General features: G+C 40.7%; 1 protein-coding gene across 13 annotated transcripts in view; it reads right to left on the reverse strand.

The window, feature by feature from the left end:
- Window positions 1-25,576, reverse strand: part of TENM2 (teneurin transmembrane protein 2) — a 617,318-nt gene that overhangs the window by 348,252 nt on the left and 243,490 nt on the right. The window lies entirely within an intron of this gene.

Raw genomic sequence — 25,576 nt, forward strand, 5'->3', positions numbered from 1 at the left:
TAACAAAAGCAAAGCAGAGCAAAGCAAAACCCCATTTCTCAACCACACATTAATCAAAACCTGAAAGTAGAAGAAACGTATACAAACAAATTCTGAAAGAAATAATTTAAAGAGCTTTAACACTGGGCTTCCAATGTGTTTGGCTGTCAGAAAATACAGTGAAGCAAGCAGTCAGTTCAGGTTTCACTGACTTGGAGGTAGCAGACCCATGAACTTTAATGAGGCCGGGATTTCACTCTGAATTTCCCCTGGAAAAACTGCAGTACTGTTCTTGCAGGATGGGGCAGGGCACTGTGCTGCAGGACTGAAAGGGGCACAGAAAAGCACACCCAGAATGTCACCAAGGTACACAAGGCGTGTTTTGATGGAATGAGAAGCCAGCACAATGCAGAGCTATATATTGCATTGAAGGCTTTTTTGTTTTGGTCATTATTAGGACCTATTATTACAGGCTTTTATTAAAATTATACATAATTGTAATTGCTAATGTGTTATTATATCCTTCTCTATGTGAGAAGTAATGAATAGCCTAAATTAAGCAAAGAAACAAACCTGCAGGTGAATGCAGGCTTGTTCCCATTGTGATTTATTGCAGGATGTACTTATCATCCTATGGACTGCTCTAAGACAAAAAGGCAGACAAAAACCCCATTTTCCAATCAAATAGAAGTTTGAGGGTTTTTTGTTTGAAGCACAGAACAGAAAAGGAACCAACGGGTTAGAAAGTACGGAGTTGAACTTTATCTATTTAAATTTTTCAGAAGTAATCACTGCAGCCTGTACCCCTTGCAGTAGTTCACAGGTAACACAGAGCTGGGGAAGTGCAGCATAGGTGCAGCTCACTCAGCCATATGCTGCTTTCCTTAAGTAACCCATTATACAAAAAACCCCCACAAATATCTTGTGACAGATTGTTTTGACAGCTAAAAAAGATTTAAATTTTTTGAGTGCATTTGACGGAGAGGCAAAAATGTTAGATAGATGTTAATTTAACAGATGTCTGGTTTTGCATCATCAGCCTGAAACAGGCAATTTCTAGCAAGTCTCCTTGCTGTATCACAACATGAAATCCTATGAATTCCACACGGATATGCCTTTCGCAAACTTCAAATGAGCCATTCTCATTCAAAGGGAAGCAAAATTGTTGTGAGAAGATGGTACCACCTGGTTGTACTTCTGATCGAGCAAAGTAAACACATCCAGGGGTAATAAAACCAATACACGACCATTTACACCGCAGTCTGGAATACAGGAACATTATTTGAGGCTGTCTGTTAAAAGCATTAATTTGCATCAGAGAAATAAATAAGGTGGTCTCCTAAAATCCAAACAGATTCCTGAAAATCTAATTACTCCATGGATAAATACAAACTTAGTGTGTTTTTTTTTTAAATTTTGTTTTGCATTGCTTAAATAAAAATATATGTTGAGTATACTCTAATATTCCATACAGCCTTCTGCAAAAGAGTGTAATTCTGGCTTTGTATTGGTTGTAGAAGAAAGTGAAATAACTACAGCTTAACCAAAGCTGTTGCTGCTAGCACAGTCACCTGCAGTCTTAGCAAGCTTTGGGATTCAATCATCATCATGAAACCCATTTTGGTGCTTTCCTGACTTTGATGGAGAAGTTTTACACAGTGGGAAGTTCTCCTAAAAGCGGTACCACGCCGTTGGCAATATCCATTGTGGATCTCAAAAGCAGCAAAAACTGTTCTGTGTGTTACCTATACTGAATTTGCACATAGTGTTACTGTTCCCACTTTACAGAAGGGGAAATAGAAAATAAAGAGGTTAAATTATGTGGGAGATGGAGAATTATTTCCTACTGATTTAGAAACGATCCCAACATTCAGCTGAAAAGCTTGAAACTCTGTGGCTGAAATATAATTTGTGTTTGCTAATGCCACCTGATCTCTAAATAATGAGGATCAGGGATATTTACCTGCTTTAATAGGAATATTGGGAGACAAATCTAATTCATGAAAGGGTACCTAAAACCACACTCTTTGATTTATATACTTGCATAAATTGCATTTACCTGTTCTAGCTGCGATCTACATACTGTAGTAAGCCAATGCATTTGGGGAACTGAATACGGACTTCAAATCTGCAAAATGGTAGATGTGTTTCCCCAGAGACAACATTCACCTGCTTCAGGTTCCTTAGCGAGTTTATCACCTTTAATAAGTAGACACCTGTCATTTCATGACCCTGACTGAGTTTTAACACTTTTCCAAAGAAGCATTTGGGTTGGATCTCTTCAGTTGCTTGTTAATTTGTAGTATGTCCCCTTTCCTGACTAAGAAATAACACGGCAACACATAACTTCTACGAGCTGAATAACGTTAATGATAACTAACTGAATTCTGGAAGACAAAATAAAATAGTTTACTTCTAAGGTTGTTATTCTTTAACATACAGAGACTTAGAAGAAGTCTAAGTACATTCAGATTATTCAAAACCAATTTCCTCAAGAATCAAAACTAAAAAGTTGTGCTAAAGTTTCTTTCCCTGGTCAAGCCACGCCCAGGAGTGACTGAAAAAAGGTTTTTAAACTTATGGAAATGCTTTTACAGAGTGATTTTTTATAATGGAGAAAGGTTAAACCCACAAGGTTTGCATAATCTAAATGCAGGAAATACAGTAAATAAAGAACCCAAAAGACTTGTTTTGCCTACATGTCTTAACTATGTCACTACACTAAGCACAAAACATATATTTTTAAGCATATCTTTGGAATAGGAAGGAGAAGAATTAAATAAAAATGAGATTAAGTTTTCCCACAAGCAGTAAATCATCATGGGATACCAAGAATCTGCTTATGATTCATGTTTACGTTCTGGTCACTGTTGCTTTATATACACATCTTTGATTTTTGACCTTGCTAATTAGGCTGTGTGGAAATACCATCAAATGTTTGAGACAGATGTTAAACACCTGCGAAATCTACCATAAATTGATGTTTACAAGCTTGATTCCATCTGCTTGACTGAACAGAAATCCTGCAAATACTGAAAAACATCACTAACAAAGGTATGCCTTATTATTATTTTTGGTTTGTCTGGTGCAACAATTCAACAGCAGTGACTATTTTCATTTTGCTTATTTTTCTGCTCCATAAAATCAATACAGACCAATAAAACTGCGTATATGTAGCACACTCCATGTTGATCTTAAAAAAAATAGTGAGTTTAAATTAAAACACCCCCCCCCAGCTCTGGACTGACGCAAATTAAAAGATGACACACAGGAATGGATGCATTGAAGGAATTTCTAGAGGTGCTTTGAAGAGGAGGTAAGAGCAGTGTCTCTATCCCTGTTACCCAGGGGGGGCTGCTCTTGCATTTCCACTGACATGTGAATTACCTGGAAGGGGAACAGCAATAAAGCCTCATCTCCTAAAAGTAAACTAAATATGTATTTTAAAATAAAATCATTATGTGTTTATTATGAATTCTATCTACTGTGTAGCAATTCCTGATCAACGATAGCCTTAAAAACAAGCAAAAAAAAAAACATAAGGGAGGATCATTCACCTAAAGCCAGCAGTACATGCTTTAACATTTTATTAATGTTTAGAAACTCTTATTTCTGGTACAGATAATACAATAGCAAGGACAAGTGACTGGAGAAGCAAACTGGAGTTAGGAGAAACTCTCAAATTTGCTTCAAGTCATTTGCCTCCCTCCTTTTCAGTGTTCTCCTCTGTAACTGGAAGTGGTGGCAGCAACATTTCCTAAGAAATGCTTGGCAATTCTGAGCTGCACAGGAGAGCTGAGCAGCATTACTGTAAACAGGAGTTGGAATTAGAAAAGTCACAATATATGGAAAACTGCCATGATGCAAACTATTTGTGCAGCATTTTGATGATGAAAAAGATGTGCTGATATGCCCCCTTAAGTTCCAAGGAACATCAACAGGCCACCCCCGTGTAAATCAGCCCATTTCCAACAATGCTGTTAAGCCACGCATGGAAACTTGTATAAAACACAGTCCTTTCTCCATCCTCACAGATGTAATGCACAGAAATACCACCTCCTTCATTTTCCAGAGGCCTCTTTCTAAACTTCCTTTTTCCCCCCCACAGTCTGTATGATGTCCTCACACAGTCTGTATGATCTAAGCACCATTTTTCACACTTAATTTTCATTCACGTGTTTAAAAATGTCAGCTGTACTCAGTGACCCACAGCTTAGGAATTCACTGCGGTTTTTGAAAGAGTCTAAGACAGAAGGCAACAAAAGATAAAAAACCCCAGTAATTAAGAGTTCACTGGAACTGAGTCTGGGGAATAAATACTTTGCTCAGCAATATAATGGAGATGATTTTTAGGAAGCTGACCCTTGGTCCAACATCTGATAGTCCCTTCTCCCGTGTTCTTGGCCTACTGGTGGCTTCATTAATGAACTTGGGAAATAGGTGCAAACCCCATGCAGATCTGGCTGCCTGAACAGAAAACAGAATTAAGTCCATCCAGCTTTTATGCTCTTTATTTACATCAGTTTTCCATTCAGCTCCTACAACAAAATAGACGATTCAATTTCTCTGAGATTGAGGAGCAGGATTCTGGAGAGTGGGACAACTCGATATTGGGCAAATATTGCATCATTAGGAGGAAGCAGTCTGCTGAGGACAGTTGAAACTTCAGAACAAGCCATTTCCACTGAAATGGAAATCAATTTAGTGGAGATCACAGACAAATTGCTTTTTCTCCATCTAAACACTGCAGTTTGAACCCACATTATCTTTAAAATTAAACTGATAGTAAACAGTTATTGAAAAAATGTTTATGAATATGAATTAGAAAGCACCAGATTCAACAGACAGACATTTCACTTTCAGAAAGCTGAGCAAAAAGGGTTGTGTTCCCAAATTCAGTAGAATCAAAAAGGACTAATTCTTCAGTCCTCCAGCAATTTTCAATATTTTGTTGCATATTTAAACAGTATTGAAGTATTTTATCATTAATATTACTCTCATAGAATCTGGCTATTTTCAAAATCCTGCTTTTGCTTATATCATTCTAGAGTGAACTTTCAAGTATTGCTAAAACCAGGAATGGAAAACCAGATGTGAAAACCAGCAGGTTTTATTTCCTCCATCACATTTCAGTTTGATGCTGACAGGAGCACAACACTCCGTACCGAGCGCTACCTCTGTTCCCAGCTAAAGTGCAAATACCTGCTCTGTGACAAAATTACTGCTAAGAGAGATTCCATCCATACAGAATTTATGACTCTCATGGAAGAAAAAATGTGAAATAAAACCCATGTAACTTAATAATTAATATTCATAACAAGAAACTTAGCACCACGACATACTTGAGCTGCAGAACTTCAAAATGATAGAATTCTGGGATAGCATTTTGATTATTCCACCCTTAGCTGTATTGTGTGTTCAGATCATTTGGGGATTTATGTAGTTATCTGTTTTGTTAAGAGGAACATTACAGATAGTCTTTCACCTGCAAAGTAAAACCAAATCAAATTAATATTATATTCTATTCTGTCCAGTGAATTTATCAGCACCTGCAGAAGTTTCAAAATACCTAAATGTTAATTTTTCTGGATCTTGCCTCACTCTTCATCAATGCAGTCATTTTCCCGCCCCCACTTACTGGAGCTTCACTTTGCTTTTTATTTTAATTCACGCAGTTCAGAGAAAAATAAAAGTTAAAGTTACTGTACCTTAACAAATGTACCTAAAGTGGCACTATTTTTGCATGCATGAAAGCTCAAAGCCTCAACAACTCCCATGAGCGATTACTCTTCTAACACTAATTAGATATTTGCTAATTAGTGTCTGATGTGTGAAATGAAAAACATTTTGAAGCTGAAATGGATAGGGTCTATAAAGATAGCAGCGCTCTCCCAATTCCCTTTTTTCTGTTATCATATTTCATAAATATTAATAAGATCACATGATACTACCCCTTCTATAAAATTATCTTTCTGAAAGAAGTCTATTGTTTGGTATAATAGGGCTGTGTCAATATTTTGCATTTGCTGTAAAGCACTCAATGGAGGGAAGTGTTTTCTCTCAATGTTAAAGAGATGTCACATTTTATGCATCATCTTTATGCTGCATTAACTGGTCCCTCTTTTTAATAGTTTATCTTTCTTGCACTGAAACTAAGAATGCAAAGCAGTACATTGAATAATCCTTTACATTTCTGAACAATCTTAGTGCATGTTTCTCATTTCAAATGTATCCCAAATAAAATATAAATGATGACATAATTTTTTTTTCTTTAGGCAGATACTGAGAACATCAAATTATTTGCTGTGATGGTGATTTCCAGGAGAGGTTTTGGAATGTTAGAATAGTTAAAATTTAAGTGTGTCTTGAAAAGTAACTTCTCCATTCATATTAGAGGTGTTTGAACAATATCTGCCTGTCATCATGGGTACGGAAAACAACAGAAAAGTGTTCCAAACAGCCAGGGAGAGTTACCAGTGTCATTTAACAATACAGAACTATTTATCTATCGAATATTAAGATTCCAGAACACATTTAAGGGGAAAAAAAAATCATTAAGGTGACACAGGTGAATAATTCCAGATGTGGGAGTTAATCCTGAACTGGAATATTGAGGTGCTGTTTTATCGTACCTGCTCACCTGTAAATACTGGTCATATCACAAATGATACCAAAATTTCAAATGGTAGCTAAGCCTGAACTGACAAAGATGACATTGAAACAAAATAATGACTGGATTGTCACTTTGCTCAGGCTGACATTTTGTGGTTATAATAACACCGATCAAGATGATTAAATGATAATAAAAGGCAAGTTCTAAGAAGAAGAATAAAACAGACACAGGCAAGATAATACATGGCAAGTGAAGCTACAATTTTGCATTTCACTTTTTTCAATGGAATTTCTTCATTTCAGTTGGAAGTCAGGCAGCTCATCAGTCCCACAGGTGTTTCTGAAATAGAAACCGCCCTTCCTACCAACACAGTGTGCTTTTCATTTTTCACATATTCAACGAAAGAACAAGTTCTTCAATATCTGTTTATCCTGAGACGGTGATTTACACCTCACATCAGTTTGATACCTTTATCTAGCTTAAGATAACTCCAGCATCACAATATTATTGGCACTGACATTCAGGGGCAAATTCTGATTTCACTTAAATTTGTTTGCTGATGTAACGACAGCTATGGCCTCTCTCCTTCATCACTGTTCCCTCCTTAACAAACATTATGGGTTATCTTCTAGAACACACTGACACATTTTGCCCTTTATAACCCTAAGGATCCCTTTGGTGATTTTGCCTTAGGAATCATTCATCCCAGCCCGTGGCAGCAGTGACAGCACTCACTAAAGGCAGCCCCCACTGTTTGGGGGTGCTCTCCTTGCCTGATCATTGCCCATTAGTTACTGAGTTACTGCTCTTGCACAGTCAAGGCTTGTTTGGCTGGGGAACACAGGCTTTGCACTCTCAGCTGCCAATTAACAGCAGCTGAAATGCTTGTAAATAATTAAACTTTACATTTCTGAGTTCTGTACATATTAATCTGGCCGTGCTCTGCTGATATTGTGAAGTAAAAAAAAAGTCACAACATGTTTATTTCTTTGATCTTTTAAATAAATGGCTGGTTAGAGCCAAACATCTCACAAATACAGTATTTATGGTGCATCTCCTAAGAGGAAAAGAGGCATGAAAGTTTAGGCACTTGGACAAATGTATAAATTGTTTAAAAAAAAAAGACTGTAAGAGTCACTCAGCTTGAACAAGTTGCTGTGTTCAGGGAAGTACAACTGACACCAAGCACGGCTATAATCCAGTTTTTCACTGCTCTGGATACAATGAGGATCTTTCCAACAAAATACAGAGACTGATTCTGGCTCAAACACATCACTTCTAAAAAGGAAATGAATCACTGGGCATTTAGAAGTAGTGTAAAATAACCCAAAAAGTCCGTGCTAGCATATTTTTGATGAAAGTTTTGCCAATACTCTGAGAGTTCAGTGAGGTCACGCAGCTGCCTCAGTAAGAAGTCAAGATGAGCACGGGTGCAGTCTGAGGTAAGCACAGGTTGCTATTTCTTGTAGAAATCATTATGGCCTTAAAAAAAAAATATATATCATTTGTTCATTGCTCAAATGTACCTGCTGCACCCTCAATGGAGTGGGAGCAGGTGCTGTCCTGCAGCATTCCGTAAGAAACGTTTTTCCTGGGGATGATCAAGAGACAAATGAGATTTTCCTTCAAGCTGCTTTTACTTATGTAAAAATAGGAGAAGTCTTGGAAGGGCAGGAATGTATCTATTTTCAGAGGAGATGTAGTTCAAGCAACAAGCCCTCTTTTTTTTTAATAGGTAACTTCAAAGAAAACCTACATCATTCATGTGCAGAATACTAATAATCTGCACCTTTGTATTCTGCTGTTTTACATCAGCCTTACAACCTGTTAAGGATATTTCATTAATATCTTAAAAATATTTAATATTCAGTATCTAATTCTTTTAATTTCAACTGCTTTCTGCACAAATGTATGGAATTGTAGTGTAGGGCTAATCAACCTCACTGTATGGCTTAAAAAACCCCCAAACTACTAATTAAAATGAATCTTTTATCAGGCTGGTTTTGTGAGCCATCGTCTCTCTGCTTAGGAAAAGGCTTGTCTGGTAACTCAGCAGCTCCCCACTTTCTGTGCTATTTCTGCCATTTCCTTGCAAAATACTAAATTAACTGAATCTCTGGAAAGGAAAATTCTTATGCTTCACTTGTCTATCAGGGAAGTGGTTCCTAAAGAACATAGAGAAACCAGAGCAGGAAAAACGCCTTTCTTAAAATAAAAACAAATTTTTAAAAGTGTTTCTGTTATGACTAAACATTTCTTCATTTAAATGTCTGGGGAAAGAGCAATAGCTTAAGTTTTAAGATAATGAAACTCACTTTCTATGAAAATGAAATGGCATTATATTGTGTAATAAATGATTTGTTTCTGCATTTTCTCTCTCTTTCACTAACTGAAATTTGACATTCATTGGCAAAGTTTAATTATTGAACTTTTTTATCTAAATAAAAAATGGAGAAGAATTTGTCAGAAGACTGATTTTATACAGCTGTCAAAGAATAACAGGGGGTATTAAAAGTATTTAATAGCCTTGGATTCACATAACTGCAGATCTTTCTACACCTTGGTGAAAAGCTTGAAAACCCCATTGCATTTGTGTGCTCTCCTAATGTTTCCTGGCACGTGGAACCTGCTATTTTTTATAAAATGGATTTTGGTCTTTCACACAATTCCATTGTACATTGGAACTGTTCAAGCTTCTACATTCTAATTTTTTTTTTCAAATATTTCCAAGTGCATGAGCTTTTATTCTGAGAATGAAAGTCTTTGCATGACTGAAACTTAATGAGCTGAACACTCAGCTTTAATGTTCTTCCTAATGGATCAAACAGAGAATGTGTTAAAGAACAAACAAAAAACAAAGCAACAAATAAAATGCCGAAGTTTGTGGTCAGGAAATGAAGCAAATATCTGTGCCCCTGTTTTGGCCACAGCTGTTTCTAAGGCTGGTCTCATAGTTTAACTCCGTGGAGCTGTGAGAATTCTATCCTATCATACCCACAGGGGTGTTTAATGAAGGATCAGGGGTAGGAACTGCTCTGGAGAAAAAAAGAAACTGAATAAAAATCACATCCATTCATATCACAGAATAATAGAATGGTTTGGGTTGGAAGGGACCTCAAAGATCACCTGGTTCTACCCCCCTGCCATGGGCAGGGACACCTTCCACCAGCCCAGGTTGCTCCAAGCCCTGCCCAACCCAGCCTCGGGCACTTCCAGGGATGGGGCAGCCACAGCTTCTGTGGGCAAGCTGTGCCAGGGCCTGCCCACCCTCACAGGGAGCAACTTCTTCCTAAAATCGAATTTAAAATCTCTCTTCTTTTAGTTTTAAACCACTTCTCCATATTTATATACATGAGTGTACAGAGCATAAAATTTATAATATTTGGTAGATAATATTAATCTGCTGTTGGAGTTTGAACTCCTGGGGAGGAGGAGGAGGAGTATAGCAGTACAAGAAAGTTCCTTGCAACCCACTGTATAGATGTGCTGTCACAGTGCCCAGGCAATAGCAGAGTTCTGTGCTTACCCAGCAACAGGGAACATGACAGCAAAGGAGACTGGAAGTTCAGCTGCACACCCCAATTACACATTTACCCACCCCAAGAGACTGGGACACTTGAATAATCCATACAGTAACAGCAGAACAACTGCTGTTAATGAACTGCTATCCTGTGGAACTCGTTGCCACACTATCACTGCAAAAACCCCCACCTGAACTGAAATCCACTTGATAGGGGAACACCAAAAGGAAACAATAACAATCCCTATAATATTACTAAGAATAAATATAGTCAACTGTGTAAATCCTCATATTACCACCAATAACTCCCTAAGGCTTAGATTTTTCCACTTAATAATTTACATACTTGTATTTTATATATATATGCAAACATAAATTTGTTAAATATTCCAATGGCACAGGGTTAGTAGAAAGAGAAGCTGAACTGGTCACACTGAACTCCTAACCTGACAGTAAAATTCTTATGGTAATAAGCTGGAAGACAAAGATTGAACCCTGAGCCAGCAGTGTAGATACTGCTACAAATGGTGCAAAGCAGTTCTGCCAGCATTAGGATTATAAAATACAACTGTATTGACATACTGCTTCTCCTAACATGACTGATTTTCCTTTTGTAACTTCAATGTGATAGATTTTGAAAGAGCCACTGAGGTGTTCAATAGCAATTTTTCATGGCATTTTTGCTATTTTCAAACTTATTTTTCCTTTACTGTTTTTACATTCAGTGCACCCAAAGGATTAACCTCAGACTCCATTCAGAAATTATTTGAGTTTAAGAAAACCCATGCATTCACTTTCCACCTCTTCAAAAATCTGTGAAAAATGCTCTTATCACGTTGTTATTATTCATCCTCTCATCAATGCTACCCCCAGTATAAATAAGGGAAGATGGGAGCAATGGACAATCTTATGGGACCCAGACAGCAGGACCTGATGACGTGTTTAATGCCACCAGAAGAGGCACTGGCGGTGCCTGTGTGGCACCAGGGTTGGTGGTACCCAAAAGCACAGGCCTCTGGCCATGCCAGCCTTGGCATTGTTTAATGGGTGTTACTTGTCCTTAGCTCTGTGTACTCGTGTGAAACAACCATAATTCCTAAGGAGTTTGTAATGACAAGCGGTCAGTCTGGGCAGCATTCCACGGGTCTGACCCCGGCGTGACGCGGCAGCGCCGGCGTGGCTGCCAAGAGAGGGCAGGGGGTGACCTGGGAACCATCAGCACGGTGCAGGCACCAGGGGAACAGGCCTGGGACGGGCAAAGCTGTTGAGAAGGGTAACAGAGAAAACAGGGAGCAAGCCCATGGCACTGGAGAGACTGCATACCCAGTAAATCCAGATGTCACACGGAGCTGCAGAGCCGTGGGGAAGGAAAGGAGCAAGGTGCAAAAACGTGCCAGAAACTCAGCGGGAGCCCCCAGTGTTCCTGGGGTGAGGAGGAGGAAACACCCCCAGCAGCAGCATCGTGCTCTTCCCAGCCAAAGAGAAAGATGAACTCCTTGCCAGCAGTGCCATACCCCTCCTGGAACGGGAATGTCACCAAAACCTCCCTCCTGACCTGAAGTCTGCAGCCTGGGGACCCAGGGGCAGTGGGATTGTGCCTTAACGTGAGAAAGGAAGGGATAGGGGTTGGGGAGTTTATTCAACAACTTGGAAATGTATTTTTATCCACCTGTTTTATTTTATTTCTTTTATTGAGACTTTCTTCCCTCTCCCTTTCCTCCTTTTTCTGTAACAGCTGCATGTGGCCTGACAGTAATTCTTTGATTAGCCTGCTATGACTTCAGTTCCATTTACAATAAATTCTCAACTGTGCATATGGTTGTGTTTCTTTTTTGCCCATAAATAAGACTTGGGTGATACAAATAAGGAGCTAACCTGCAGTTCAGATTAGGTCCTCAGTTCCCCAGTAAAACTGTGGGTTTTAACAAAAGCTGAAGATCCAAATGCTGCTGTAAGACAAGGAGACAAAAGCAGAATGTATTCTTTTAATTATTCATGTTCAAAATCCATATAGATTTTGTTTTGAAAGGCTAACTGTGATTAAAGAACAGAAGGAAAACATATGTCTAAAGAAGCACTGTTAAAAAAAATACTTTAGAAAAATGTTTCATTGCATAAAAAAACCCCTCTTAACTTCGGGAGCTGTTTAGCAAGATATTTGCGCACAACCAACAGGAAAAAATGCCTGAGTCACTCCAAATGAGTGCGAATTGGCAGGTCTGCAGAGCTCAGCACTGGCTCTGCTGCCAAGTGTCATGCTTCATACAGAAGACTCACGCATCAGGTGTCCATGTCACACTTTTATTTCACTCTGCATAAATCTCACACAGAGAAATCTTGACAAGGTTTGTTTTATGCCAACACAGTACTCCATAAGCATTTCTCTGATGGGAACTGGGAGGACCAAGAGCTGGCAGCTAGATCAGCTTAGGTGAAGTTTTGATGCCTACATCAGATGCAGAAGTTACCCGGCGAGCTGTTGTGCCAGTCAGTGCTGGAGCCTCAGCCCTTCCCCAGGAGCGTGTGTGGGATGTCCTCAGAGCCTCCCCAGCCCCAGTCACGGCCATGCTCTGCTGCACCAGCAAATCTAATACACACTGACCTTGGTTATACTCCTGCTTTGAGGCTCTGGAGAAAACGTCTTTGTTTTTGTCAAATGAATGATATAATGAAACCTGTCATGTGGCAAACCACATTCAAACAGATTTTAGTGTGTCATGTAACTAGTATTTTATGTTTTATTCTGTTTAGTGGTTTGAGTTCACTCTTTTATACAACACTCACATGTTTTGTTTAATTCTGTCTATATTTCATTCTATTTTGTCACATCTGATTAACCTCTATTTGAAACTCTTACTTTGCATTAGCACACTGGCTCTATTCCTATCTGTGTCGAGCTACGTGGATAAATCATGTGCTTGGAGCAGTGCCTCAGTAATCAAATTGTCTGCTGAGAGTGCAGTTCCATGCTGTAATTTTTGCTGGTGCTGAACCCAGTGTAAACAGATCCTACCCTCCTCCTCTCGCACCCACTCATCCCTGCCCGGCCTGCCAGCTCTCCCCCGCTCAGCTCACAACTGCAAACACATGAGCTGAGGACCTGCCTTAGAGTAACTGCTCCACTCTGAAAAAAATCCCAACAAAACAAACAAAACAAAATCCTGTCCTCCCAAAAAAAACCCCAAAAACCAAACACAAACAAACAAACAAACAACCCTCCCTAAAACTAAACCAAACCAAACCACAAAGAAACCCTAAATTGAGTGTAATTTGTCAACTGATGTGAAAACTTCACCTGTGAAATTCCCCCTGCACAATTCAAGGAACTGCCATGGGGGCAGGAAGGAGAAAGGGGGCAGGATCTGGGCAGGGGGTCTCACCTCAGCCTTGCTGGAATTGATCTTTGTGCAGACCTCTGCCTGGAGGGTGAGAAGGTGAGGGGGAAAACCAGCACCTTAGAAGGGAAAGGTCGTGATCCTGTACCTTTCCCAAAGAAGACGATTTGCTAGAAAATTTCTTCCTCTATAATAGAGGCACAATTTCAATTTTTAGCTCAGTTGCTTTTGTATACTTTATTCAGTATATATCAAGACATCCATCCACTATTTTGCACTGTGTTTGAAGAAATACAGGTATACACACTCTGCAGATTAGGGGATCTTGGCAGATTTCCACAACAACAATTTTGCATTTTGATCACTTTTTTTTTCCCCCTCTGTGCATTGTCCAGGAATATCACCCATTTATTTTTAAAATATCTTTTAGGTATATAAGCCATATAGGGAAGAAATCCATTCTCAGAATTACTGGAAGCTAACAACTCCACAGCCATCTACGAGATAAAACCCCTGCAGAACCTACCGAGTGATTCAGACCACAAAAGCTAAGCTGACACCTGCTTTACAAGACTCAGGAACCCTCTGCATTAGGCACCTCCAGGTCTTTTCCTTTAATGTGATAGTGGTTCTGCCTTTGCATTTGCTGCCACCCTTGATCCTCCCCGTGCTCTGATGCCACACACAGTGGGCTGCTGCCTTACCAGGAACTGTTCTCGCACTGAAATGTGCCCTGCCACCGTTTCATTCAGAGGAGGAGGTTTCATCCTGGGAGCAGCAATTTTCAAAAAGAGCAACATTTAGCAGGAAAAGAAAAATCCCTACTCCTTCTGGTATTTTATGAAAATTCCCTGGAAGAGTACATGGAGTAAGCAACTTATGCACAATGCACAGGATTCTCCTTGGAAATCTTGTTCTGCAACAGGTGGGATGTTAAATCTGCCCATGACACTTATCTCCTCCACTTGCACATTTATTTCCTCATCTTTTCAACCTACTCCTTTAAAATACTGTACAGCATCCCTCATTCTTGGAACTACACAGGCAGTGAACTTGTTTTCCTGATAAAAATGACGTGCAATGTCGCACACTGGAAACTTTGCTAACTGAGCCAAGGTGAGTTAATTAGAGAGGAATAAGAGTTTCTACATTAAGCATTGATAATACCTTGTTCCCTTTTAGTAACCATTTCTCGAGTTTATTTCCAGCATACATTCTATTTTGTATGACAGTGGAAAGCTGGGAGAAGAATCATTGATACATTACTGCAGTTACATTTACCATGTGTGGCGAGACGTTCTTAGATAACACCTCTATTTGTCTGTGACACAGCAGGGAGTAAATGAAAATGTTTATTCTGACCCCTCAGCAGAAAGAACTCCCTTAATCCACTCACTGATGAGATAACACTGTAGGATTACAATAATCAACTTGCAGTATGTCCTCTATTAGGGCACTAAAGATACAGAATTTCATATCCACTGGGAGATGATTCTTCGCTTACATAACACTGACAGGCATTCGCCCTTTGAGATCACATTTTTCACCCCACGCTGAGCCCTCAAACTGCTTCTGTATCAAGTGGTTAATACTAAGCTAAATACTACAATTCTAAAAAGCCTGAAACTAAAGGAAAAATTGTTTGCAATGCCCACTTATTGATTTAAGTAATGGAATGATAAAGAGACAGATGTTAACAATATACTTAAGCTTCTAAGCATCCTCATAGGGGTAGAGTTACAATGAACTGCTTGTGAAGGGCTCTTATTTAAATGTAGATACAAATCTCAATCGCTTCCTGCCCTAACAAATTCCAAAATTGTTAATACTGTGGGTAAAGGGATTGCCCCGTGGATTTCAGCACTGCTCCTCGTGACCACTGCCTAATGTCATGCAGGAATTCTCCATTTGCCACAGAATTAACGAGTTTTGTCAAAATTCAAACAGTGAAACATGGGGAGGAGGGGAGGGAAGAGAACTCAGATAATTCATTCCAACCAGGATTTTTTCCATACGCTTTTCTAAAGGAAATTTTAAGTGTCAAAAAATACATATCTTGTGCTCATTATTAAATGCTAAATACCACAGTGTTTTGAGCTGCCTTGTGGCCATTGTAAAGAAAACAGGTGTTCTGATAGATTATAAAGTGTGAGTCAGAGGATGTGCAGAACAGAATTTTAATGAGGCTGCGAGCACACAAGTCTGACTAGCCTTTTGAACATGATGCTAAAACACTGTAAAGTAGTCTTAAAAGAGACAAAAAGCAGGAACACAACTAAAAAATCCTCATTAATGTACACCGAGTGAATGTGGTGCAGAAAGTCATTAAGTCAGGCTTTGTCAGGCGTCGGCGGGGCCGGTGACCGCCAGGGCTGCGGGAGAGGAGCGAGATGCTCCGGACAAGCCCTGGGAGGTGGGGTTGGCTGCTTCAAAGGGGGATTCATCATCTTTTGCCTTTGGTCCGCCCGACTCCTGCTGCTAAAACATGCAAATTTCCTAATGATTTGCTCTGCTTTGAGAAGGTCCAGCCTGACGTTACAGTAACAACAGCAGAAAAACCTCCACTGAGCACCTAATCCAGCCCCCAGTCTCCATCTCCTCCGGTGTGAGCAGCAGATGGCACAGAGCCTCTGTGTGGGCTTGCTGACGTGTGCTCAGAGACCTTCCCAAAACACGAGCTAAATGCATCCTTATCACATCAGAGAACCACTCAACTCTCTCCGACCGTGACATTCACACTGAGCCTCTCCGACGGTTTTAAGAGATTATAAACAAAGACATTCTGTGATTGACATTCGGGAATAAAGTAATTTTGGAAAAAAAAAAAAGAAAAAAATTCTCACAAGCCCAGTATCTCAGGAAAGTTTTCTCTGACTGATAACAAAATTGCTGCCTGAAAATCAAATATGGACATTACCAAAAGGACTGGATATTGGGGGGGTGAATGTAGTGAAGTGAAAGTGGTTTCCCAAACTGACACCAACTGCCCTTTGGTTTTACTCATCTCATAAAACCAAAGGAAAGGATAGAGGGAAAAAAACCCATCTCAGTACATGGCATAAATGAGCACTTGCACATGTAATCAGTTCTGTGTCAGTGTTTGTTTTGATATCTGTGAGCTTGAAGTTAAGCATCGATGTAAATACAGGAGCGAACCTTTAGTAAGAGGACTGCATTAGACATAAATCCGTGTGCAAAACACACAGGAAAAATATTTTGGGTAAAAATACGACATTTGCTTTATATGCATTAACTATTTCAGTATAATTCCGCTCGGCTCCTAATGACTCACACACTTTATTAAGGTTATTCTCTTCCTACAAATTCCTGTCAAGCACATGCTATCAGTATCAGCACTGTGTTTCTGCAGCGAGCTAGTCCATGCTTTGTGAAGCACACAAGTTGTTAAGTGTATGCATTTTTCGCCTCCCACACACTCTTGGACATATGCTGTTTACTTTTTAAACTCCAAAAAGTGAGCATAGAAAATTACTTCTACACAGAGGATTTCTTTAGCTCAGCCTTAGAAGCAACATCCACTTGGGTTCCTGGCATTGGAAGCTGATGAGGAATGACAGAGCATTAACAGCAGAGGGAGGGAGCTGTTCCTTACTGCAAGGGCTACCTTGAAAATATCAGCTGGAGAAGGCACAACAAGCAACAGAGCAGCAGATTCCCTTCATAAAGTTCGTTGTAACACCAATGGACAATCCCTTCTGACAACACCAGATACATGATTTCTAGCACAGAATGAGGATCTACGGTCTCGAATACAAATGCAGAACAGTCTGATCCACCTGGCTGTACTAGTTTTGAGTCAGGAGGGACAAGGTTTTAACTACTTTCCTGAAGCAGGGAAGGGAAAATGGCCCAACAACGGGGACAGCCCAGAAAAGGTAAGAAAAGGCCAGCTGAGAACTAGCAGGAAGTCTGAACAAGAGACACCCTTGGGAAAGCCAGGCTGCTGCCAGGGTTCCTCCTGCCTTGACACCTTCAAGGACCTAGAAAGTGTAAAAACCCAGAATGCCAGGACAAGGCTTGAAACCTAACATGTCAAAAGTTGCTTGAAAAAAATGTGGTCACCTTATTTGAGGGGGGGGAACTGTGCTCTTCTGATGCCCTTGTGGACATATGAACATAGAAAAGAGTATGTGGGTAATGCATTTGTATGTACATGGGAACACACACCCTGTGCATGTGAGAATATACATCCTATGGAAATATAAATGAAAGAATCAGCTTCCACGCAAAATATCCTCTAGCAGGGATAAACCTGGAGTGGATCTCTCAACAGCAGAACTCATAAAACACAGGGCAGGTGCACAGAGAATACCCCTAGGACTGCTTTAATCCTTTCATTAAGTCTTTAACCTTCATATTGTATACTCTGTGTTGTTTTAGGGCACAGTTGTTCTAATTCTGTTGTTCTTCTGGATGGATTTACACACTTTTAGAACAATACCAAATTAAAATTTTCCATACTTAGATAATCTTATAAAATTTTTAGGGCTATTTCCTGTTCACTTTCATTCCTCTCCCTGCTGTTGTAGCTTTAAAAATTAGATGGAACTAATCTTGGGAGAACCTACTTAGGGAAATGGTGAATTTCAAAAATTGTATTAAAGAAAGAGAACAAGCAATTGAAAGTATGTTGGAATTCCAGTTTGCATCTCTATAAGCAGAAAAAGGATCTACAACTAAAATGTGTGTACCAATGCCTTATAAGTACAAATATAATGAAACTACCCTGACTTTCCCTGAAGTACCAGCCCACACAGAAAATGCCTGTATTATTATAGCTTAAAGCATACATGTAGGTGGTGGGAAAGGTGACGAGTTTCATTTTCCTTGGCCATCTACTCTGGTCTCTCTTTAAAAGAAAAAAAAAAAAAAAAAAAAACAACAAAAACACCACAATAAGAAACTGGAAAAAGCAGAGTTCATCAGGATTAATACCTTCAAATTATTCCACACACCCACCTCTCCCAATCACAATAATTCAGGATGCAGAAAACCTGTGACCTGAACACACTTTCTGCACTAAAAATGCAATTTGTACGACTTCTTTGCAATGTTCATGAACAATACAACACATGCAGTGGGTACATCTGTATCACAAGCATTCAATCTCTAACCTGCCAAGCACCTTTCGCTAATTATTTGGCACTCCTGATTTCCCCCTTCAGTGAACTGCAGATCACTGGTGCCAAGGATATTCATTCAGCCAGGAACACAAGATCATGTCCGAGCACTTTCAGAATTTTTCTCTTATGAAGGTTTTTAATGTATAATTAGGGATTTCTATACCAAGTGGATACTTGTTAGCTCTTTACAATCCAGTGCAAAACATATGTTCTAAAAAAGATACTAAAGAATAGCTCGAATGGGTATTTTGGTTCCTATCCAGATATTCCTGTGGATACTGGACATTTTCAAGGCATCTATTTACATACACCCAGCCAGGAAACACGTTTCTTTGAAGAAGCTTCATAGATAATCTTTGTATCACTGGCTTCATTTTCACCAGAATTTTTATTTGGATTTGTAAAAATTAATTACAAAAATCGATAATTTACAAGCTTGCTTTAGAAGGATAGATGGCCCTGCTTCCAAACCTGTTCCACCAAACTCCCCATTCTCTCAAAATCTCTATGAGTATAATCCAGCTGAAGTGTTAAAAACAGATATTGCTGTTTCAATTATCAACAGATGGCTTCCATGCATCCTTTTTTTCAGTCTCACAATCAAATGAAACCTGCACTGACAACGACTTCTTCCAGGTTTCTGTTTTTCAGAGTTGAGGTGAACCAAAGGAAAGGAAGCCTTTTTCCAGTTTAATGGATATTGTGTTGGTTGTGTTCTTACTGACTTCAGCAATCCAGTTTTCAGGAGTAATGCCTGGACATGTAAACACTGAAGTTTTCACCTTAGTGTGCTACAGGTACCATTTAAGTTCCATTTTAAAATAGCTCTATTGTAAATCTTGCATATTTATCACTTGCCCACAGAGAGTAGGTAGGAGTTTGACAGTGTTGCCAAAGAAATGTCAGTAAATAAAAAACCAAGTGCCTAAATTTTCAGTCTGATAACAATAACCCTTCTAATTATTGCACATTAGCTACAGCTTTTGTGTAGTAAACACTCAATAATCAGTTAACCCTCTACGTTTGAGAACAAAGCCTTTAAAACATTCAAATGACAATACCAGTGTAATGGCCCTTTAAAATCAAAATGCATGAGGTTTAGTGCTTTACATGCTGCCAAGTCCTCAATTCAGTTCAAAATGCTCAGGTCTTCAAGGTAATAATCTTAATGTCTTCCACTGCATGTAAAAGAATAACCAGAGCAAAAGGACCATATACATTTTTATTTTGTTTTTTCAAGTTGATTGCTTGGCAATAACCAGTGCATGAGCACGTCCATAAATCAATTGCCTCAAAGACTCAACCCAGGCAACTAACTACAGAGAAATGTTTAATTGTCCCAAAGGAATCTTCAGCTTTTCTTCCCTTGCTCACCACGACAAAACTGAAAATGGCACAAACACCTTATTTCCAATAACAAATTTGTCAGATGTGGCCTTGTAAAAACCAGCACGCCCCAAGGAGGGAGAGGAGTTGACAATGGACATCAGACTGTACTGTCTTTCTGCCATCCACATAAAATAACTTCCTGCCCTTGGGTCCCAGAGCTCCAGGTGGGAGCTGCACAGCTCAGCTGGGAAATGGGAACACCATAAATCTCCCCTTGGGCCAAGGAGGGGCCCAGCACAGCATCCCCTGGCCATGCAGGGCATTTTGGCTGGGCTTCAGTGCCTTAGGAACAGGAGTAGGGGCACCAATCTCATTGGCATCGGTGTGATAATGCCAACAGACCAGCATGCAAAGTTCACTATTCCAGTCACTACTGCACTAAATGGTCCACCAAAGTTTGTCTTTAAATGAAGGAAAACATGAAGTAAGATGCAAAAAACATCCCTCTCATTTTTATTTTTTTTCAGGTGTTCCATTAACAAGAACAAATAACATCCAGAGGATTTCCATATTTGAAGCCCAGCCAAAACTGGTGCTGTAGGAAACAGCTGTAACACAGCCTGTTGGATGTATTCATTTTTGTTTTCTAAGCATCATTCCAGTGGCACAAATGATATTTCCCACATGCCCTCAGTCTGCAAAAATGATGATGAAAGCTTCATAAATTACTGATGCATTGCTTAGACATACTCTATAAAATCAATAAATTCTTCATGAAGCAATGGAATGATGTGAAAGCTTCCAATAGAGACTGTGTGTAGGTTTTCCTTGGGTAGTTGCTAAAGAGAAAAGGCCCTTTAGAATTGAGATTAAGGTGAACCAGCTTCTCAATTTGACAGAGCACTCACACAGCAATGAAATTAGAACAACTTCATTATTTTCCAGCACTCTAAAAAAGAAGCATGCACAAAACACTAATAAAAGTTACACTGCAAGAATGTAAAAGAAAGAGGAGAAGCAAGACTGCAATGGGAAATGACAGGGCTTGGCTGTGAATGTTGGTGTGCAGCAGCACAGACTGCTGTGAACAATTAATATCTAGTAAAAATAGGCCTCTCTTTACCTTCTATCCTCTCTCCTGTTGCATGGTGCGAATTTACTGACAACTTTAAGTTCTCACTTGGGTTACAAAAACTCCACAACATGTGTTCTACTCTATTTCCATTAAATGTATAATTTTTCAGCCCTAGTAAACTCAGAAAAGCAGCACAGGAGGAACAAACTCAGAGAGATATACATTTTGAGTAAGCACTAAAATATTTTTCAAATTATTAAAAGAAGGATGAGCTCTGCCTTCTCTCAGTGGATGCTAGCATTTAAGAAGTTCATATTTTCTTCCCTCTTTCTAAATGTCAGATGTTTCCTGCTTCTTATTTTCACATCTAAATATGCAGGACAAATCTAAACCTGCAGCTTAACTAATCCTGCAATGCTAATGCACACAAATAGATGGAAAACAGAGCATTGCTCTTCTGAGTGGGTTTAGAAACAGCACACCATTTTCAAAGAAAAGTCATACACCAAGCTTTTCTTATCACAGAATCAGCTAGGCTGGAAAAGACCTCAGATCATCAAGTCCAACCCATGACCCAACACCACCTTGTCAACTAGAACATGACACATCCAGGCTCTTCTTAAACACCTCCAGGGTCGGTGGCTCCACCACCTCCCTGGGCAGCCCATTCCAGTGCCCAATCACTCCTGTAGTGTTGAACTTCATCCTAATGTCCAACCTAAACCTCCCCTGGTGCAGCCTGAGACTGTGCCCTCTTGTCCTACTGCTGGTTCCGTGGATCAGAGCCTGACCCCCACCTGGCTACAGCCTCCGGTCAGGGAGTTGTAGAGAGTGCTGAGGTCTCCCCTGAGCCTCCTCTTCTCCAGGCTGCACAAACCCAGCTCCCTCAGCTGCTTCTTACAGGACTTGTGCCTTCACCAGCCTCATTGCCCTTCTCTGGACACGCTCCAGCACCTCAACATCCTTCCTGAAGTGAGGGACCCAGAGCTGGACACAGCACTCGAGGTGTGGCCTCACCAGCGCTGAGCACAGAGGAAGAATCACTTGGGAATAAAGCAGCAGCCAAGGTAACCTTATCCAAATACCCACTGACCATATCATAAAAGCTGGTGTTGCTCAGCTTTAACACTGTTCAGTGCAGATGGTCGGGCACTGATGGCGGCAGCTGAGACCCCCACTCTGCACACACGCTGGGCCCTCGCACAGAACCGACAGCAGAGAGAATCCCTGGGGACAACGGGACCCAGAGAGCGGGGACAGAGACACCGAGCCAGCAAGGTGGGTCAGCACACCCGTAACTTGCACGGTGTCCAGGGGACTACAGAGGGTCTGCAGAGGTGCCTGAATAAACTGTCTGGTTAATGGCCCAGACTCGAGGCCTGATTATGAAAGCACATGGCAACCCCACTGCAAACAAGACTTGTGTGTGACTGCCCTCAGTGGAGCTCAGCAAGTCAGCTGAAGAATGCAAATGCCTCAGTTGTTTGTCACAGTCCTCCCCTTGCTACTTGCTTACATCAGGATCAGCCAGGAATCTTAAAAACCGAACAGAAACATGGTGCTTTGTTTCCAAAAGTATCATCATACACATACCATCTCTTGTGCTGCAGCTGCCTTAGAGCCATGACAGGCTCTGTTATTTTATTTAGCTGCAATTATTGCCATCATTCCTGCAATGCCATAAATAGGCCCGGCACTTAAAATGTTAGTTTCTTTCTCAGGTTTCTTGGATGCACATTTGCAACATTGAGCTGTTTATGGCTACTAGATGCTATAAATTCCTCTGTCATTTCTAGGAACCATTTCTCTTAACTACATATCCAAATGTACCTTCAAATGAACAGATCCACATTGGAGAATTTAATTCCTTACAATAGGCAGTGGGTAGCAGAGACTGTTTATATGAGGGAGATCATATCTGTAAACCCACCCATAAGCTTGAGAAAAATGTACATTTTAAAAGACTACCAGAATGGATGTACTTTACATTATGGGACTGAGGAACGAAAGCATTGAGGAAGCTGAGATGCCTAAGATTAAAAATAAATAAATAAAAAAAGGTTGTTTGAAAGTTTGCAGACTGGAAAGGAACATTAAACCCGACAGTTTTCCTAAATTACTGTGCAAGTTTTGGCTGGGGCAGAGTTGATTTTCATAACAGTATGGTATAGGCTGTGTTTTGGATTTGTGCTGGAAATGTTTTAGCGACACAGAGATGTTTTAGCTGTTTGCTAAGCAGGGCTTGCACAGAGTCAGGGCCTTTCCAGGTCATCACCCCAACCCAGCAGTGAAGAGGCTGGGTGCACAAGAGGCTGGGGGAGGAGACACAGCTGGGGCAGAGCCCAGGGAGATCCCACATGAATGGCATCATGCTCAGTGGATAAAGTAGGGATGTTCACAATGATGACATTTGTCTTCCCAAGTCTCCAGTGTGTGATGGGGCCCTGCTGTCCTAGGGATGGGAAGCAGTGAATGAATTCCTTGTTTTGCTTTGCTTATGCACAGCTTTTGCTTTCACCATGAAATTGCTTTTATCTAAACCCACAAGTTTTCTCACTTTTACCCTTCCTATCCTCTCCCCCATTCCACTGGTGAGTACTGGCTGTGTGAGGTTTAGCTGCCAACTATGACAGTCCTTTCTGGTGCCCAGTGTGGGGCTTGGAGGGTTCGAGATAAGGACAGATTTGATTGGAATGTGCCAGGTGGAATTCATAGGTGTCACTGCAGTCAGGTCATTAATCAGCAGGTTCCTGTGCCTGCCACAGGGCTCGCTGGCCTGACTCTCTATTAGAGTCCAGTGCCTGTTAGTGGCTGCTTTTTGCTCTCTCTGCAGAGCTGTGCTGCTTTATCAGCTCCCTCTGCTGTGCCTGGGAACGCTCTGACAAAGCCATGGCCACTCACCTGGGCTGGCAGGTGGCCAGGGCACCACTCTGTGTCTGTGCTGCTCTACAGGACAGGCTGGAACTCCAGTCTGAACTGGAACGGAAGGGACTGAGACCTTGGGCGAGTCCCTGTGGGAGTGGGACACCCTGAGGTGTGTGTGTCCATGGGCAGGCCCACCCCAGAGCAGGTACAGCTCAAAGCACCTGGGGCTATGCCTGGGGAGCAGCAGGCACATCCCTGAAGGGACTGTGGCCCAAAGCTCAGTCCACACTGGAGAATGTACACGTCAAAGCATCTGTGTCTGTGCACAGGCTCGTGCTCAAATCCTGTGGCCATGGATAAACCCCTGACAGAGCAGGTCCATCCCTGGAGGGACTGCAGCCAGGCCACGTTGGGGAAAGTTCACTTCTGAAGGGACTGTGGCTGTGGGCAAGGCTGTGCTGGAGCAGGTCTATCTCTGAAGGCACAGTGGCCCAAGGATGAAGCCAAGTTGGAGAAGGTGCACCTCAACCCCACTGTGGCTCTGGATTGGGTCTATGCCACAGCACTACTCTGAGTTTATAGAAATATTTGGAGTTAGTTATTTCTGAACTACCTCTTTCTCCAAGCAAATTAATACAACATTCAAACACTACAAACAAAACCGATGTGCAGAACATATGCTTGGATTATCAAAGTTACTCAAGAGAGTGACAAATTACATTTTTTAATTATTGTTGGCAGGCTAAAACTAGAGAAGCCTTCTGCAGCTTCCTTTGATAAATATCTTGAGTTGACACAAAGATCAAGGTCAAAATGTGGTCATCACATCTTAATGAGGACCTTGCTTGCAGAGGAGCCCCATATGAACTGATCCCTGAGCACAGCCACTTATTACAAACATTTTTCTCTAACAAGAAGGAAATCTGGAGTTCAAATACCTGTACAACCATAACAAAGATTGGTATTAGTCTCCAGCAAAAGGAGATTAGAAACAGATTTAGTGAAGGATTGAGGTAGCTTTTATCAAATTGTTTTTCACCAACCTTAATGACAAACACTGATGAGCCATAAGTTTGGTGTCATCACAGACACGGGTCCAAGAAAGAGAGAAAGGAGGGAAAGAGCTCAGTCAGACTTGTGAGTCTCCCATAACACGAGTGGTACAAGGCCTTGACAACATCTTGTATCTCTTCATAGAAATGACTCCTGTGAAATCTCAGGCTGTATCTACAAAGCCCATGCACTGTCCATACACAGCAGGCAACACCTACTCATGGTACAGTCACATACAAACAAGGGCCTCATAATAGTTCTCAAACTACACATTGCACAATAATTGACCTCCTCACCCTTCCAGGGAAAATACCCTGCCCAGAGAGGAGTCAGGGCAGCAGACACAGATGATTCCCTTAGCCTGTGACATTAGTAAAAGACTTTCCAACTGAACAAGAGACTGTGTTCCTTGGATTATTAGGATTAACAGTCTATTTTATTGCTTTGTTCTGCAGAAGTAGCTCTGTAGGTTTTCTAATAGTAATGTGCCCAAATACTTATATATTTCACATCCTTATGGGTGTGTAATATGACCCTGGAGCCACCCAGGGGAACCTGTTCGCTAGTGGTGTTTGGAACATGCTGATGGAAAAGCCAGAATCATTCTGTAGCAATTTACATTATAAAAACACATTCTAGAAAAGAAATCTGAACACAGAAAGA

This window comes from Myiozetetes cayanensis, unplaced genomic scaffold (assembly GCF_022539395.1).
Source record: "Myiozetetes cayanensis isolate MyiCay16 unplaced genomic scaffold, myiCay2020 scf17, whole genome shotgun sequence".
Classification (NCBI taxonomy): Eukaryota; Metazoa; Chordata; class Aves; order Passeriformes; family Tyrannidae; genus Myiozetetes; species Myiozetetes cayanensis.